Source organism: Rattus rattus, chromosome 2 (assembly GCF_011064425.1).
Source record: "Rattus rattus isolate New Zealand chromosome 2, Rrattus_CSIRO_v1, whole genome shotgun sequence".
NCBI classification, from domain to species: Eukaryota; Metazoa; Chordata; class Mammalia; order Rodentia; family Muridae; genus Rattus; species Rattus rattus.
The window spans coordinates 146,247,958-146,265,099 of NC_046155.1; positions in this window are offsets into that span (position 1 = coordinate 146,247,958).

Sequence of the window (17,142 nt, forward strand, 5' to 3'; positions counted from 1 at the left end):
GGTATAGGCGTAATTGTGGCTTCATAGAATGAATTGGGTACTATTTCCTCTGTTTCTATGTTGTAAAATAGTGTGAAGAGTATTGGTATTGGGTCTTCTTTGAAGGTCTGATAGAAGTCTGCACTAAACCCATATGGTATTTTTTTTGGAGGGGGGGAGACTTTTAAAGACCGCTTTTATTTCTTTAGAGTTTATGGGACTGTTTAAGTGTTTATCTGATCCTGATTTAAGTTTGATACCTGATATCTCTCTAGAAAAGTGTTCATTTACTCCAGATTATCCAGTTTTGTTGAGTATAGGCTTTTGTGGTAGGAACTAATGACTTTTTTTAAAATTTCTTCTGTTTCTGTAGTTTGTCTCCCTTTCATTTCTGCTTTTGTTAATTTGGAACTGACTCTCTGCCCTCTGGTTAGGCTGGCTAAGGTTTTATTTATCTTGTTGCTTTTTTTAATGAACCAGCTCCTGGTTTTGTTGATTTTATATATAGTTATTTTTGTTTCTACTTGGTATATTTCAGCTCTGAGTTTGATTATTTCTTGCCATCTACTCTTCTTGGGAGAATTTTCTTTTGTTTGTTCTAGAGCTTTCAGGTGTGCTTTCAAGATGCTTATGTATACTCTCTCCAATTTCTTTTTGGAGGTGCTCTGAACTATGAGTTTTTCTCTTAGCAGTGTTTTCATTGTGTTTCATGAGATTGGGAATGTTGTGCCTTCATTTCTTTAAATTCTAAAAAGTCTTTAATTTCTTTCTTTATTTCTTCCTTGCCCAAGTTATCATTGTCCAGCTTCTATGTGTATGTGTGCTTTCTGTTGTTTTTGTTCTTATTGAAGATCAGGCTTAGTCTGTGGTGATCTGGTAGGATGAAGGATATTGTTGTTCTATCTTCTTGTATCTGTTGATGCCTATTTTGTGACCAATTATATGGTCAATTTTGGAGAAGCTACCATGAGGTGCTGAGAAGAAAGTATTTTGTTTTGTTTTAGGATGAAATATTCTATAGATATCTGTTAAATCCATTTGGTTCATAACATCTGTTCGTTTCACTGTGACTCTGTTTATTTCTGTTTGGAAAATCTGTGCACTTGTGCGAGTAGGGTGGTTAAGTCTCTCACTATTACTGTGTTTTGTGCCTTGTGTGCTTTGAGCTTTAGTAAAGCATTTTTTTCTTTTATGAATATGGGTGCCCTTGCATTTGGAGCATAGATGTTCAGAATTGAACATTAGGTACAATGCTTTATCTTGGTAGATTTCTTTTCCTTTGACAAGTATAAAATGTCCTTCCTCGATTTTTTTGATGACTTTTGGCTGAAAGTCAATTTTATTAAATATCAGAATGACTACTCCAGCTTGTTTCTTTGAACCATTTGCTTGGAAAATTGTTTTCCAGTCTTTTACTCTGAGTTAGTGTCTGCCTTTGTCTCTGAGGTGTGTTTCCTGTATGCAGCAAAATGCTGGGTCCTCTTTACACATCCTGTCTGTTAGTCTATGTATTTTTATTGGAGAACTAATCCATTGATGTTACGAGATATTAAGGAATAGTGATTTTTTGTTGTTGTTGTTGTTATTTTTGTTGTTAGAGGTGGAATTATGTTTGTGTGTGTGTGTGTCTCTCTCTCTCTCTCTCTCTCTTTTTTTTTTTTTGGTTCTGATGCAAGAAGATTGATTACTTTCTTGTTTTTTTAGTGTGTAGTTTCCCTCCTTGTGTTGGAGTTTTCCATCTATTATCTTTTGTAGGGATGGATTTGTGGAAATATAGTGAGTGAATTTGTTCTTGTCATGGAATATCTTGTTTTCCCCATCTATTTTATTTGAAAGGTTTGCTGGGTATATTAGCCTGGGCTGGCATTTGTGTCCTCTTAGGGTCTCTCTACAAATTCTTCCCAGGGTCTTCTATCTTTCATAGTCTCTGTTGAGAATTCTGCTGTAATTCTTATAGGGTCTGCCTTTATGTGTTACTTGACCATTTTACTTTACTGCTTTTAATATTCTTTCTTTGTTTTGTGCATTTGGTGTATTGACTACTCTGTGACAGGAGAAGTCTTTTTTCTGGAAAACTGTATTTGGAGTTCTCTAGGCTTCTTTTATGTTCACGGGCATCTGTTTCTTTAGGTTAGGGAAGTTTTCCTCTATAATTTTGTTAATGATATTACTGGGAATTGGTTATCCAATGATTAAAGCTCCACTGGGCACCAGATTCCTATCAGTACCAAGAGGAAAATTATGAGCAGTCTAAAATCCTGGCCTCTAGCATCAGCAACAAACACTCTGGGGAAGCCACAGATTGAAATTAATTCACCCCAAAGTCTAATCAATAATTTTTCTCCCCAGTCGGTGGGTTCAAAGTTGGATTGGACCTTCTTGTAGAATTTGAATTCCGTACCACAAGACCCACTGGAGTCCTCCTGGGAGTCAGCAGTCAGAAGATGGATGGAATGGGTATTGAAATGATTGACGAGAAGGTGGGTAAATGTCTGCTTGTTCTCTCCTGACACTGGTTTCTCCACTCAAAGCTCTGGTTCGAGGTCTTGCCAGTTCTTCTCACCCCTCTGGGTCATCACAATCCGTGTACACTTTTATCACACCCATCCTGTGCACCCAGCCACACTTTAAATGTGTCAATCCTACTACACCGCAGCTGGGTTGACCACCTGTGGCCCACGTGGTTTTGGATCCCCAGCTTTCAGTGTGATGCTCCAAGGACGTCTACATCTGTGCACCTAAATTGGCAAAATTACCAGTGCAGTGAAGGAGGTGGCTCAAGTTATCTGAAAGCAGCCTACCTTTTACATCACTGAGACCTGCATCATACCAGTTCCTGACTTTCACTTACAAGCACTCAGACACTTTCCCCCCAAAATCAAACATAGACAAGTGGACAAGCGATAGCCTAATCATAAATAGATCCTTATCCATGACTGCCTGTGGACAGCAACCTATAGGGAGATGAGCTGTACATGTAGAAAGCGGGTTAAAAGGAAAATAAGCAAGAAATCTCACAGATTTTCTAACGGGCTCACTCAGGAAGATGGTGGTGATCTAAAACACACCCTCCTTGCCATTCTCTCCTTCTTGCTCAAAGGATTCCAAAAACAACAGAAAAAAAATATCCAAGTGCTTTTAGGTAAAAAGGATGAAAAAATGAAGATAGACAAAATTCTCTGGTTCTGTTTGAATTTTTAAAGCCTATGTTCCTTGCATCTCTTTCAAATTCCCTTTCTTGCTTGTAATCTTTTACCACTCATGTGTCACTCTGTCATGTGGTTTTTCCATCAAGCTCTTCATAGAAGTAAAATGTCACTTTTACAAACTCTGCTCAGTGTTCCAAACACTAATATTTACAATACTATACATTTTGTCACCAGCCCTATTAATCTTTTTCAAACAAAGCATCATTCACCTTGTCAAGTAATAATCACTTAGCTGACTAATGTTTTTACAGGCTATTTCAACATGTTCCTTTCCTTCATCAGCTTCAAAAGAATTCTGATGTCTCGAATTTCAGGGATCCTGCCAATGCTACTAAAAACAGATTTTCTCATTTAAACAAGAACTCTAACTGCCTTCCTTGTTGGGAATTTAACTGGCCTCTGGCCTGGGTCTTGGCACTAGACATGAAACGTGTCTCAAAAAGAAATTTATGTGGCTCTCAATCCTGTATTTAGAGTGAAAACCATGAAGGAGAAAGAAAAACACAATTAAAGCTTCAAAAGCTTAAATTTATAAATAATACTTTAAAGTATATTTGAAAGCCCATTAATGAGCTGCTTGAAGCGTTTCTCCTAAGAAAGTTTTGGAAGGTTCAATCATAGTCCAAAAAGATGGATAGCTGAAAACCTTTGTGCCGATTAGGTTCTGTTTTGGTGTAGGACTTGGGTGCTTCTTCTGAAACAGCACAAGTAACACGTGGCACCCAGCCCATGAGCAAAGACTACGACTTGTTCCTGGTATGTGCCTGGCTGCAGGCGGCTGCACCTGTGTGCACATGCACACCTGTGCCTGGGTTGCACGCACACATGATGGGCAGAGGACAGTATGTGGAGCTACTCAATTCACAGTTTGAGGTACTATCCATTGCTATTTGGAGTACAAAAGAGTTGAAAGGCGGGCTAGGAATCTGGGCCAATCGTCTCTCTCTTATGCTGAGATTCGAACCCCTCTTGATTGCCACATCTAGGTTTTCCCATTGGTTCTGGGGGATCAAATTAAAAGCTTCCAACTTGGTTGAAACTAAGTACTCTAACAGTGCCCGTTATATCAGTCCCGGTGGACGCTGATGTTTCTCAAGGTAATGGTGATCTAAAGCGCGTCTCTGTCTCCCTCCTCCCCTCACCCCTCAAACTTTCCCATAAATGATAGAGTAAAACATCCAAGCACTCAGAGGCTGATGCACTATCTCGAGTAGATAAGCACACTTGGATATTTAAATAAATTAGTTTAAACTGTATAGCAGTTTGTGTTCTCTGCATGCCGAGCCCTTGACTAGTTGAGCTATTTCTCCAGACCCAATTTTGTCTAGTGTTTGAGAATGTTGCTCGCCCAGCCTCTGGTTTTCATCGCATGTGGGGCTGTGGCGCTTTCGCCGACTGAAGCTACCTGTGACAGGTCATTTTCCTACCTTTTCCAGCTATGTTCCATGTGGATAATGGCGTCAGCCGATTCACTGCGGTTCACGATGCTGGGAGCCCAGGCCATGTGCGAGTGACTCCATGGCATAAAGTCACCAAGAAGATCAAAACCGCTTTGAGCTGGTGGTAGATGGGAAACCAGGTGATGCCCAGAGCCCAAACGCAGCCTCGACATCAGCAGATACAAACGACCCTGTTTTGTTGGCGGTTTCAGGTGAGTGCTGGTTGCCGCAGCATGTAAGCCCTTGCTCCTTATGTTTGTGGTTTTAAACATTTGTATTTGTATAACCGTGTCCAAGAATGTGTACTTAAGGCCACTTCTTGTTTCTTACGCTTTAGAATCTCTTTCCATAAATAACACTTGGCCTAAAATTGCCAATCTGTAAAATGAGAGGACTATTTATTTAAACCAATATGGGACTTGAAATTTTCATAATCAATTTCTGGTTTTCTATCCAAGGAGGCTAAAAACTAAAGGAAATGAACTTACCTTATAAAAAGATATAAAGTATTTAGCAGCGGTTGGCCAGGATTGTGAGGCTCCCTTCCCCCACCCCCCACCCCCACCCCCCTGTTTTAAAGTGAAATGTATCAGAGGAACTGGCAAAAGGCCCTCCAACTTTTATTTCCTCTCATTCAGAATTCTCCAGTTAAATCGGAGCTAATTTCCCACATAGGTTATTAAAGAGTTTATATTCACATTACAAGAGAGCCCAAGCAATAAATCTGCATCAAAAAAAAAAAAAAAAACCAACCTGCCAGTACATTAAATCTGCATTAAATTCAGCATATGAATCTAGGGAAGGCCTAAGGAGCTGAAAGGAGTTGCTAATGAAACCATTTTGCACTGAGCACTGAGTGATAAGAGTCCTGGAGTAAGCTAGAATTTTAGAAAGCTTAGCTTTGCTTCCCAAGGCAGAAGGGCTTTTGTAAAAGAAAGTAGGAAAAGTATTCATATAGTTGAAGGAACTTAAAGATAGAGGGGACAAATGGGCTCTTCCAGAGTTACTTTTATTTTAATGTTTAACAGTTGCATCATGGGCATGGGTGTTCTGTCAAGGCAGGTGTCTGTGCACAGTGTGTCTGTGTAATAGTGTGCATGGCTGCTCTGTGAAAGCAAGAAGAAGGCATCAGACTGAACTGAATTAGAGTGGAGGCATCCTCAGGTGCTGAGTTGAACCTCTGTCCTCTGGAAAAGCAGCTATGTTTCAAACACTGAGCCACAACTATGCAAAAAGACCCACAACTGCATTATTTAAAGGATAATGAATTTTTGAGCTATATAAATAAATATTTCTACTGCACAAACTCTGTATTTGAGGGAGACAGCGCACTTCCGCCCCAACAGGTTGGTGAAGCAGATCCTCCCAAGGATCCAGTAGGCTTGGGAGAGAAGCATTCTGTTTGCTGCTCTAGTTAGTAAGGCCTGGGAAAGTAGGGCCTAAAATTGAGAGAGTAAACAACTATGTGCAACAGGCCCGCTTTATCTAGAGAATCAGGCAATTTATACTCTGAAGGCCGCAGGGTTCACACTGAGTAAGGTATTCGACCACAAGGATAAGCAACACATGGCAGAAACTTTTCCACAGAAAGGCCAGTGTAAACAGGTAAACCGACAACACCTCAGTAAGCAATAATGAGACCGATGGCCATCTCTGCCCCACTCCTATACCTGGGAGGAGTGTGCAGAGTTCAAGAGCGTATTCTGAGCTTCTAAAGAAACCAGATCACAATACTAATTTCTTGTTTTGTTTTGTTTTTAAAGCACTCAGAATTCTCCTCACACAGTTCCATTGTTGAATCAAAGGCAACAAGCAAGTCTTGTTAGTTTAAAAAAACCCAAAAAGCTCCCAACCAACAGTATTTGGGGGTTTTATTTTTGCAGTGTTAGAACATCCCGTCCTACTTTAATTAGAAGTATTTTATCAATTTCTTTTGCTTCATCAAATACAACTGTATAAAGATTTATTGGGGGGGTTATTGTTGTTTAGTTATGTCTTAGGGTTTCAAGCAGCTGTGAGACCCCATGACCAAGGTATCTCTTCTAATGGAACCATTTAATTGGGGTTTACTGCCCAAGTTGAGAGCTTCAGTCCATTAACATCCTGCGAAGCAGCTGGCAGCATCTCAGGCAGGCATGGTGCTCATGAGGAGTAGCGCATTTGCCGCCACCAGGCAGCCAGGAGGAAGGAGACTCTGCAGGCAGCCCAGAGGAAGTTCCTTCTACACTGGGCAGATCTGGAGCACAGAGACCTCAAAGCCCACCTACACAGTGACACACCTCCTATTTCATACAAGTGCAAGCTCCTATGTCAGTGCCACGTCCACGCGAAGCGAGATTCAAACCACTCACAACTTATTTCCTTCCTTATTAATTTGTGCAGCAGGTTCTGTCTGTTCCAGCCTCGAGCCACCCTAGAGCTTGGTTTTCTCCTTCCACCTGTAGCACTGGTGCTATAGCTACAGAAATATGTACCATCAGACCTGGCTACAATTGCACAGTTTGACTTTTTATAACTTTAAATATATGTTTGTTCTCAAAACCAAAATTACTGGTTTGAGGTTTCACAGTTTACAATTCAACTGTAGGAAGTTGATAATCTTTCACAAAACCAGTATAGCAAGTCTCCAAGCAAAATCACACAGCTATCAATGACCATGGCTCCTGAGCGACCCTCTGTGGCTTGAGACTTGACTTGATGCGGGTGACGTGCAAAACGCTTGGCTGTGTGTCAAATGTTTTCAGAAATGAGGCTTGAGGGAGTAGTGGTCGATCTGCAGGAGTGTTTGTGCAGTGTGCACTAAGGCCTGGGCTGACCCCAGCATGTAAGAACAGAAACAAAAGTGACTTCTCCTATGCCCTTTCAGGTGTGCCTCAATCTGCTTTGGCCTGACCACCAATCTAGCATAGGGTCTCGTGGCTGCATCCGATCCTGAAAGCCTACCCAAAGGGACAGGCAAGCCGCTGGAGGTTAATTTTGCCAAGGCCCTGGAAACTGAGGGGTGCCCAACCTGTATCATGTGCCCTGGTCACCTGGCTAATAGAGATAAGTTCAATCCGAGAAGAATTCACCTAGACAACTATATCAAGTTACAGTATACTACTCCCACCATATTAATAAATACTAATGTGCGACGTACATAAAATTCTCTCTGCACTTTGTGTCAGATGGTGATAATTCAGGACCACAGATTGGATTTCAACCCAAGCCCTTTTCAAGCTTATGATTGTACAACCAATTATCATTCTGAAAGAGCGTGCGTGTTCTGCAGGATCTAAAGATGAAAGGTAACTGACCATGAAATGAATGCAAACATAAAGTCTCGAAGTCATTTTGAAGACGTACTTGAGCTCATATAATTTATGGATGCAACTCAGGAGACAACACCCACGCATACCTAAGCATCCTCTCCCTCCCGTAGTATGCTGCCGTCGCTTCTTTGGATTTGATGCCCAAGCCATGGAGACTGAGAGTGGGTTTTGTACTGCAGGATTGAGAGGCAATGAGGACCTCCTTGGTCCCTCGTGGTATGCAGGTGGAAGCATTTCCCAATCCATGCTCATCCATTAGAGCATTTAACTAGTGTATGTATGACATCTTTCATGTTGGAGCTGATCACTATCGATCAGATTCAGGCCAGCGACAGCTTGATTTACTGATTTTCTAGGTTTGATTGACTTTATAGGCTTTCAAGAGGTAGCCAGAGCCAGGCCGCAGAATGACAAATGAAAGCTTACAGCTCCTGCCACTGTACTGAGACTCATGGAACTCTAGATCTCATAAGGAGGGAGTCACAACCTGTTACACTCCATGAGGAGGGAAGCATGCTGATAGGCATTTGTGCTTTATCAAGAGACAATCCACCTCAGAAACTTCAAAGTCATTTCCTTTTTAATCTTTCAAGATGTAGTCTGACGTCACAAATTTATTTCCTATCAGTCTATTTTATAGTGATGGTGACGTGTAGGCACAGTGTACGCAGCGCATGGTTCAGCTGAGTCATCTTCAGCGTGTGGGAAACCAAAATTAGTCAGGATTTTCGTATTCATCAAGTTTAGGGAAATATTTTCACTCAAGCACCTCAGGCTGGAAATTCGCTGTGATGATTGAATAACCCAGAACTGTAAACATCAAGTTCTCAACATCTCCCATTGCTGCAACTCCTTTAATATAATTCTCATATGTTGGTGGCTCCTCACCATAAAAGTGTTTTCACTGTATTTCATAGCGTAATGTTGCTACCTGTTATGAATCATAGTGCAAATATCTGAGTGCAGGATGTCTGATATGCTACCCCTGTGGATGGGTCCTTGATCCCAGAGGGTTAGCAACCCACAGGCTGAGAACCACTGATGTAAAAGACCTGGAACCTGCCCTCATTGTCATACTCTGAGCTCCAGGAGAGTAAAGTCCTGGTTGGTTTGGTGGCATCCGCCAGACAATGAAGGTCCTGTTTAATCTGTAGGTAGTGAGTGCGTGCACACATTTTCACCAGCAGCCATTTGCTCTTCTAAGATTTGTCCATACATCCCAACTCCATTGAAAATGATTCTCGGGCTGGGATTTAGCTCAGTGGAGAGCTGACTACCTAGGCCCTCGGGTCTCGTCCCCAGTTCAAAAAGAACCAGAAAATGATTCTCCACCCAAGCTCAGGTTTGAAAGCTATTTCTGAGTTATTTAAAAGAGACAAAACACATGGTCATAGAGCAATTTCTATTTGGTGTAGAAAAGGAGAGTTTTTAGAATCCTTCCCAGGAAGAAAATCACATGTTAAGGACTAGTGAGCCCTGGCAACTGAGTGTTATAGTCATTGAAATTCTACTGTTATTTTCAAACACATAAAAAATTACATTGAATGTAGTTGCTTCTTAATCAGCCTTTAAGCCATTAAACTATTTGAAATTATACGTGTCTTGAAAAAGGCAAACCCATTACTTTTGCAGGAACTCCAGACATAGATTATTGATTAACTTTGATGCTAAGAGATAAACACAACAAAAATGCCTTCCTTAAATTTAAAAAACAAAACAAAACAAAAAGGCCCTGGTCCTCAATGTTCTGCTCAGAATGATACATAGATTTGTTAAAGCAGTGCATGACTGATGCTTTATCAGGTAAGTAAACACTGAAGTCAGGTCTTGAGAGCTTGGGAAGGAAGGTCCCAGTGGCCTCCAAGATGATGGAGTGAGTAGCTCCCAATCTAGCAAGACATTAAAAACAAAAATATGTGGAGATTGGCCTTGTACCAATTAGGCAATTATCCTGAGTAGGGTCCTCTCACACCTTCTCTCTCAGTCTTGACTGGAGTCTGTCAAGACTGAGACGGAAAACCTGCCTCTTGTGGCCTCCATATTTCACTGGGTAGACTAAAAAGCAGCCTGAAGTGTGACAATGAGCTATAATGTTCATATTAGTACATTTTCCCAAGATGGCGCCAGAGAAGCACTGTGAGGGCTGAAATCTAGCCTACTCAGTCTTGGCTAGATTTCGCCATCAAAGACTATACTTAAGGTTGGACCCTGACCTCGCCTAAACAGAGCTTATCAAGATTTTTAAAATCAAAAATAAATCTTATGAAAAGTGCAAAGTTTCTCCAGTATACTTAATTGCCCACTCTCAAAACATTAACTTTTACCCTCACATGTCATGATTGTCAGTCAGACCTTCTCAGCGATGTCCTCCGGCCTTTCTGACACTGTGGGTAATCGTAGACAAAGCTGAATAGTTTTCATTTAGTTTCCAAATACTCACTCCTGCCGGGTTGTTAGCCTTTCTCAAAAGGTGCTTGGTCTTTAAACAACAGAGGGTGTTTTTATGAAGTTAGCAGGCAAATGTCACCAAAGAATGGCAAAATACAGAAGAGAGCAGATAGATCTCAGCCAAAAAGTCACCAGAACACTGACAAACACAGCTCAATTAGCAGTTGTAAAATCGTAATTATGGTCTCCCTGCCCATTTAGCCTATTGTCTCTAACTACAAAACCCTTCTAGATTTCCTATTTCACAAAAAGAAAGGGCAATTTAACAAATTGAAATCTTTCTGATTTTATGGCAATTTATTAGTTTTATTTGTATAAAATTGATAAATATTATTATTAACAAATGTAACTGTGGAGGAGGCACTTTAAAAAGCACCTGCAATTTTAGTCATTAATTTTATGCTCCTCGCATTGTACTAGTTTAGCAGAACGATCTCCAAAATTAACTATTCAGTAGAGTGTTAGACTGCAGTGATGGATTTTGTGGAGGACACAGCCTCACCCAATACACTCAAATCAGTAATGGACACTGCTGATATCACACTGCTGGTCAAGCTATCTCATCTTGTTTTGATTATTCTTTCCTGTTTAATAATAGGATATGCCCACTTACCCAAACAAAGTTTCTCATTTGCCCCAGTGAAATTAGGGCAGACATCGGTCCCAAAGGCACCTGGACAGAAAGGCTGCCTGGCCTGGGTGCTGAACCCATGTGTTACTTTTTGAATCTGATAGTAGTAAGACTCAAAGCTCTGAATTGGAACCAGTGACCTAAGTGGTGTGGGACCCTGTGCCCATTACTGATAAGGGCATTAGGATGGGCCAGTCCTCAAATCAAAATCCATGTTCAGTCCTAACCTCCAGCTCTGAATATGGTTAATTTTGGAAATAGAACCTACAACAAGCTAATTAAAATGATGTAAGGACATAAAGTTATTCCAGTTACCAATGTGACTCCAAAAGAAGAGACCAGAGAAGACAGCCACTTACAAAGTAAAGAAGCCTTGATAGAGACTCCCTCACCCCCTGCTCTGACACTCTTGAACTTAGACATTCAGTTTACAGAAATATGAGAAAATAATTTTATATTGTTTATACTGCCTGGGGTCCGTAGGGTCTTGTTAAGCAAACTGTCTTAGGGTTTCTACTGCTATGAAGAGACATCATGGCTCGGGCAGCAACTCTGATAAAGGAAAACATTTCACTGGGGCTGGGTTACCATTTCAGGGGTTCAGTTCATTATTGTCATGGTGGGAAGCATGGCAACAGGAAGGCAGAGTATGGTGCTGGAGAAGAGCTGAGTTTCAGATTCTGATCTATGCCACACTGAGCGAGCTTGTAAATATAGAGACCTTAAAATCTGGCCCTCATAGTGAGACACTTCCTCCACTAGGCCACACCTACTCCAAGGCCACACCTCCTAATAGACACCACTCCTATTGGCCAAACATGCACATACATGAATCTATCAGAGCCATTCCTATTCAAACCACCATACAAACTGACACAAAGAGCTCCTTCATTAATGTATAAATACATGTTCTTAATTTAAGGCTCCATCATCAGTGACTTCATTTCTGGAATGGGTGACAGAAAAGTGAGAGAAAAAATTATTTGAAATTGACTATTGTCCTTTGTGTTATAGCTATCAAAAGTTTAATAATTGTAAAAGTAAAAATTTTGGTTCTTTAGCTGAACAATGAAAATAGATCCATATGTGTGGATCCATGCCTAGAGTGGGAAATAGATCGCCTGCACAAAAACTTCAGTCAAACTGCCTCAAAAACCTTAAAGCTAGAAACACTGAAACAGATATGGAAAATAAACTCAGATGTGGGTATAGACAGAAAACTCTGAATAGACCTCTAATAGCAAAGTAAAGCGCCATAAGAATTGGAAGTAGGAAAATGAAATTGAAAAGCTTCTACACAGCAAAAAAAAATATGAAATAGCAAAGTGAACTCACTCCAAAATAGGAGGAAACCTTTGCCCCCTATGCTTCAGATAAAAGGTTAAAATCTGGAATATGTAAAGAACTACAAAAATTAAACCCTAAAACGATGCAAAATGACCAATTAATAAACAACCCAATTAACTGAACAGAAAGTTTTCTTTTTCTTTCCATCTTTATTAAATTGGGTATTTCTTATTTACATTTCGAATGTTATTCTCTTTTCCAGTTTCAGGCCAACATCACCCTAACCCCTCCGACTCCCCTTCTCTATGGGTGTTCCCCTCCCCATCCTCCCCCCATTACTGCCTTACCCCCAACAATCACGTTCACTGGGGGTTCAGTCTTGGCAGGACCAAGGGCTTCCCCTTCCACTGGTGATCTTACTAGGCTATTCGTTGCTACCTATGCAGTTGGAGCCCAGGGTCAGTCCATGTATAGTCTTTGGGTAGTGGCTTAGTCCCTGGAAGCTCTGGTTGGTTGGCATAGTTGTTCATATGGGGTCTCGAGCCCCTTCAAGCTTTCCAGTTCTTTCTCTGGTTCCTTCAACGGGGGTCCTGTTCTCAGTTCAGTGGTTTCCTGCTGGCATACGCCTCTGTATTTGCTGTATTCTGGCAGTTTCTCAGGAGCGCATCTGCATTCACATTTTGACCATCCGCTCTTGAGCTTTTCACTTTGTTCTAGGCACTAGGGTAATTCAAGCATTTGGGCTAATAGCCACTTATCAGAGTACATACCATGTATGTCTTTCTGTGATTGCTAGCTCACCCAGGACGATATTTTCCAGTTCCAAACCATTTGCCTACTACATTTCATGCCAAAGCTCAGTTATCTATTTCAACTAAAAGTCATCAAAAGATAAGGAAGGACACTTCATATTCATCAAAGGAAAATCCACCAAGATGAACTCAATCCTAAATATCTATGCCCCAAATACAAAGGCACCTACATATGTAAAAGAAAACCTTACTAAAGCTAAAGCACACAACCTCACACAATAATAGTAGGAGATTTCAACACCCCACTCTCATCAATGGACAGATCATGGAAACAGAAATTAAACAGAGACGTAGACAGACTAAGAGAAGTCATGAGCCAAATGGACTTAACAGATATTTATAGAACATTCTATCCTAAAGCAAAAGGATATACCTTCTTCTCAGCTCCTCATGGTACTTTCTCCAAAATTGACCATATAATTGGTCAAAAAACGGGCCTCAACAGGTACAGAAAGATAGAAATAATCCCATGCGTGCTATCAGACCACCACGGCCTAAAACTGGTCTTCAATAACAATAAGGGAAGAATGCCCATATACGTGGAAATTGAACAATGCTCTACTCAATGATAACCTGGTCAAGGAAGAAATAAAGAAAGAAATTAAAAACTTTTTAGAATTTAATGAAAATGAAGGTACAACATACCCAAACTTATGGGACACAATGAAAGCTGTGCTAAGAGGAAAACTCATAGGGCTGAGTGCCTGCAGAAAGAAACAGGAAAGAGCATATGTCAGCAGCTTGACAGCACACCTAAAAGCTCTAGAACAAAAAGAAGCAAATACACCCAGGAGGAGTAGAAGGCAGGAAATAATCAAACTCAGAGCTGAAATCAACCAAGTAGAAACAAAAAGGACCATAGAAAGAATCAACAGAACCAAAAGTTGGTTCTTTGAGAAAAATCAACAAGATAGATAAACCCTTAGCCAGATTAATGAGAGGACACAGAGAGTGTGTCCAAATTAACAAAATCAGAAATGAAAAGGGAGACATAACTACAGATTCAGAGGAAATTCAAAAAATCATCAGATCTTACTATAAAAGCCTATATTCAACAAAACTTGAAAATCTGCAGGAAATGGACAATTTCCTAGACAGATACCAGGTACCCAAGTTAAATCAGGAACAGATAAACCAGTTAAACAACCCCATAACTCCTAAGGAAATAGAAGCAGTCATTAAAGGTCTCCCAACCAAAAAGAGCCCAGGTCCAGACGGGTTTAGTGCAGAATTTATCAGACCTTCATAGAAGACCTCATACCAATATTATCCAAACTATTCCACAAAATTGAAACAGATGGAGCACTAAAGAACTCCTTCTATGAAGCCACAATTATTCTTATACCTAAACCAAACAAAGACCCAACAAAGAAAGAGAACTTCAGACCAATTTCCTTATGAATATCGACGCAAAAAAATACTCAACAAAAATTCTGGCAAACCGAATCCAAGAGCACATCAAAACAATCATCCACCATGATCAAGTAGGTTCATCCCAGGCATGGTGGGATGGTTTAATATACGGAAAACCAGCAACGTGATCCATTATATAAACAAACTGAAAGAACAAAACCACATGATCATTTCATTAGATGCTGAGAAAGCATTTGACAAAATTCAACACCCCCTTCATGATAAAAGTCCTGGAAAGAATAGGAATTCAAGGCCCATACCTAAACATAGTAAAAGCCATATACAGCAAACCAGTGGCTAACATTAAACTAAATGGAGAGAAACTTGAAGCAATCCCACTAAAATCAGGGACTAGACAAGGCTGCCCACTCTCTCCCTACTTATTCAATATAGTTCTTGAAGTTCTAGCCAGAGCAATCAGACAACAAAAGGAGGTCAAGGGGATACAGATCAGAAAAGAAGAAGTCAAAATATCACTATTTGCAGATGATATGATAGTATATTTAAGTGATCCCAAAAGTTCCACCAGAGAACTACTAAAGCTGATAAACAACTTCAGCAAAGTGGCTGGGTATAAAATTAACTCAAATAAATCAGTAGCCTTCCTCTACACAAAAGAGAAACAAGCCGAGAAAGAAATTAGGGAAATGACACCTTCATAATAGACCCAAATAATATAAAGTACCGGTGTGACTTTAACCAAGCAAGTAAAAGATCTGTACAATAAGAACTTCAAGACACTGAAGAAAGAAATTGAAGAAGACCTCAGAAGATGGAAAGATCTCCCATGCTCATGGATTGGCAGGATTAATATAGTAAAAATGGCCATTTTACCAAAAGCAATCTACAGATTCAATGCAATCCCCATCAAAATACCAATCCAATTTTTCAGAGAGTTAGACAGAACAATTTGCAAATTCATCTGGAATAACGAAAAACCCAGGATAGCTAAACTATCCTCAACAATAAAAGGACTTCAGGGGAATCACTATCCCTGAACTCAAGCAGTATTACAGAGCAATAGTGATAAAAACTGCATGGTATTGGTACAGAGACAGACAGATAGACCAATGGAACAGAATTGAAGACCCAGAAATGAACCCACACACCTATGGTCACTTGATTTTTTGACAAAGGAGCCAAACCATCCAATGGAAAAAGATAGCATTTTCAGCAAATGGTGCTGGTTCAACTGAGGTCAACATGTAGAAGAATGCAGACTCCATCCATGCTTATCACCCTGTACAAAGCTTAAGTCCAAGTGGATCAAGGACTCCACATCAAACCAGACACACTCAAACTAATAGAAGAAAAAAACTAGGGAAGCATCTGGAACACATGGGCACTGGAAAAAATTTCCTGAACAAAACACCAATGGCTTATGCTCTAAGATCAAGAATCACAAATGGGATCTCATAAACTGCAAAGCTTCTGTAAGGCAAAGGACACTGTGGTTAGGACAAAATGGCAACCAACAGATTGGGAAAAGATCTTTTACCAATCCTACAACAGATAGAGGCCTTATATCCAAAATATACAAAGAACTCAAAAAGTTAGACCACAGGGGAGACAACAACCCTATTAAAAATGGGGTTCAGAGCTAAACAAAGAATTCACAGCTGAGGAATGCCTGAATGGCTGAGAAACACCTAAAGAAATGTTCAACATCTTTAGTCATAAGGGAAATGCAAATCAAAAACAACTCCTGAGATTTCACCTCACACCAGTGAGAATGGCTAAGATCAAAAACTCAGGTGACAGCAGATGCTGGCGAGGATGGGAGAAAGAGGAACACTCCTCCATTGTTGGTGGGATTGCAGACTGGTACAACCATTCTGGAAATCAGTCTGGAGGTTCCTCAGAAAATTGGACATTGAACTGCCTGAGGATCCAGCTATACCTCTCTTGGGCATATACCCAAAAGATGCCCCAACATATAAAAAGACACATGCTCCACTATGTTCATCGCAGCCTTATTCATAATAGCCAGAAGCTGGAAAGAACCCAGATGCCCTTCAACAGAGGAATGGATACAGAAAATGTGGTACATCTACACAATGGAATATTACTCAGCTATCAAAAACAACGACTTTATGAAATTCATAGGCAAATGGATGGAACTGGAAAATATCATCCTGAGTGAGGTAACCCAATCACAGAAAGACACACATGGTATGCACTCATTGATAAGTGGCTATTAGCCCAAATGCTTGAATTACCCTAGATGCCTAGAACAAATGAAACTCAAGACGGATGATCAAAATGTGAATGCTTCACTCCTTCTTTAAAAGGGTAACAAGAATACCCTTGGGAGGGAATAGAGAGGCAAAGATTAAAACAGACAGAGAAGGAACACCCATTCAGAGCCTGCCCCACATGTGGCCCATGCATATACAGCCATCCAATTAGACAAGATGGATGAAGCAAAGAAGTGCAGGCTGACAGGAGCCGGATGTAGATCGCTCCTGAGAGACACAGCCAGAATACAGCAAATACAGAGGCGAATGCCAGCAGCAAACCACTGAACTGAGAATAGGACCCCCGTTGAAGGATTCAGAGAAAGAACTGAAGTGCTTAGGGCCTGAGACCCCATATGTACAACAAATGCCAAGC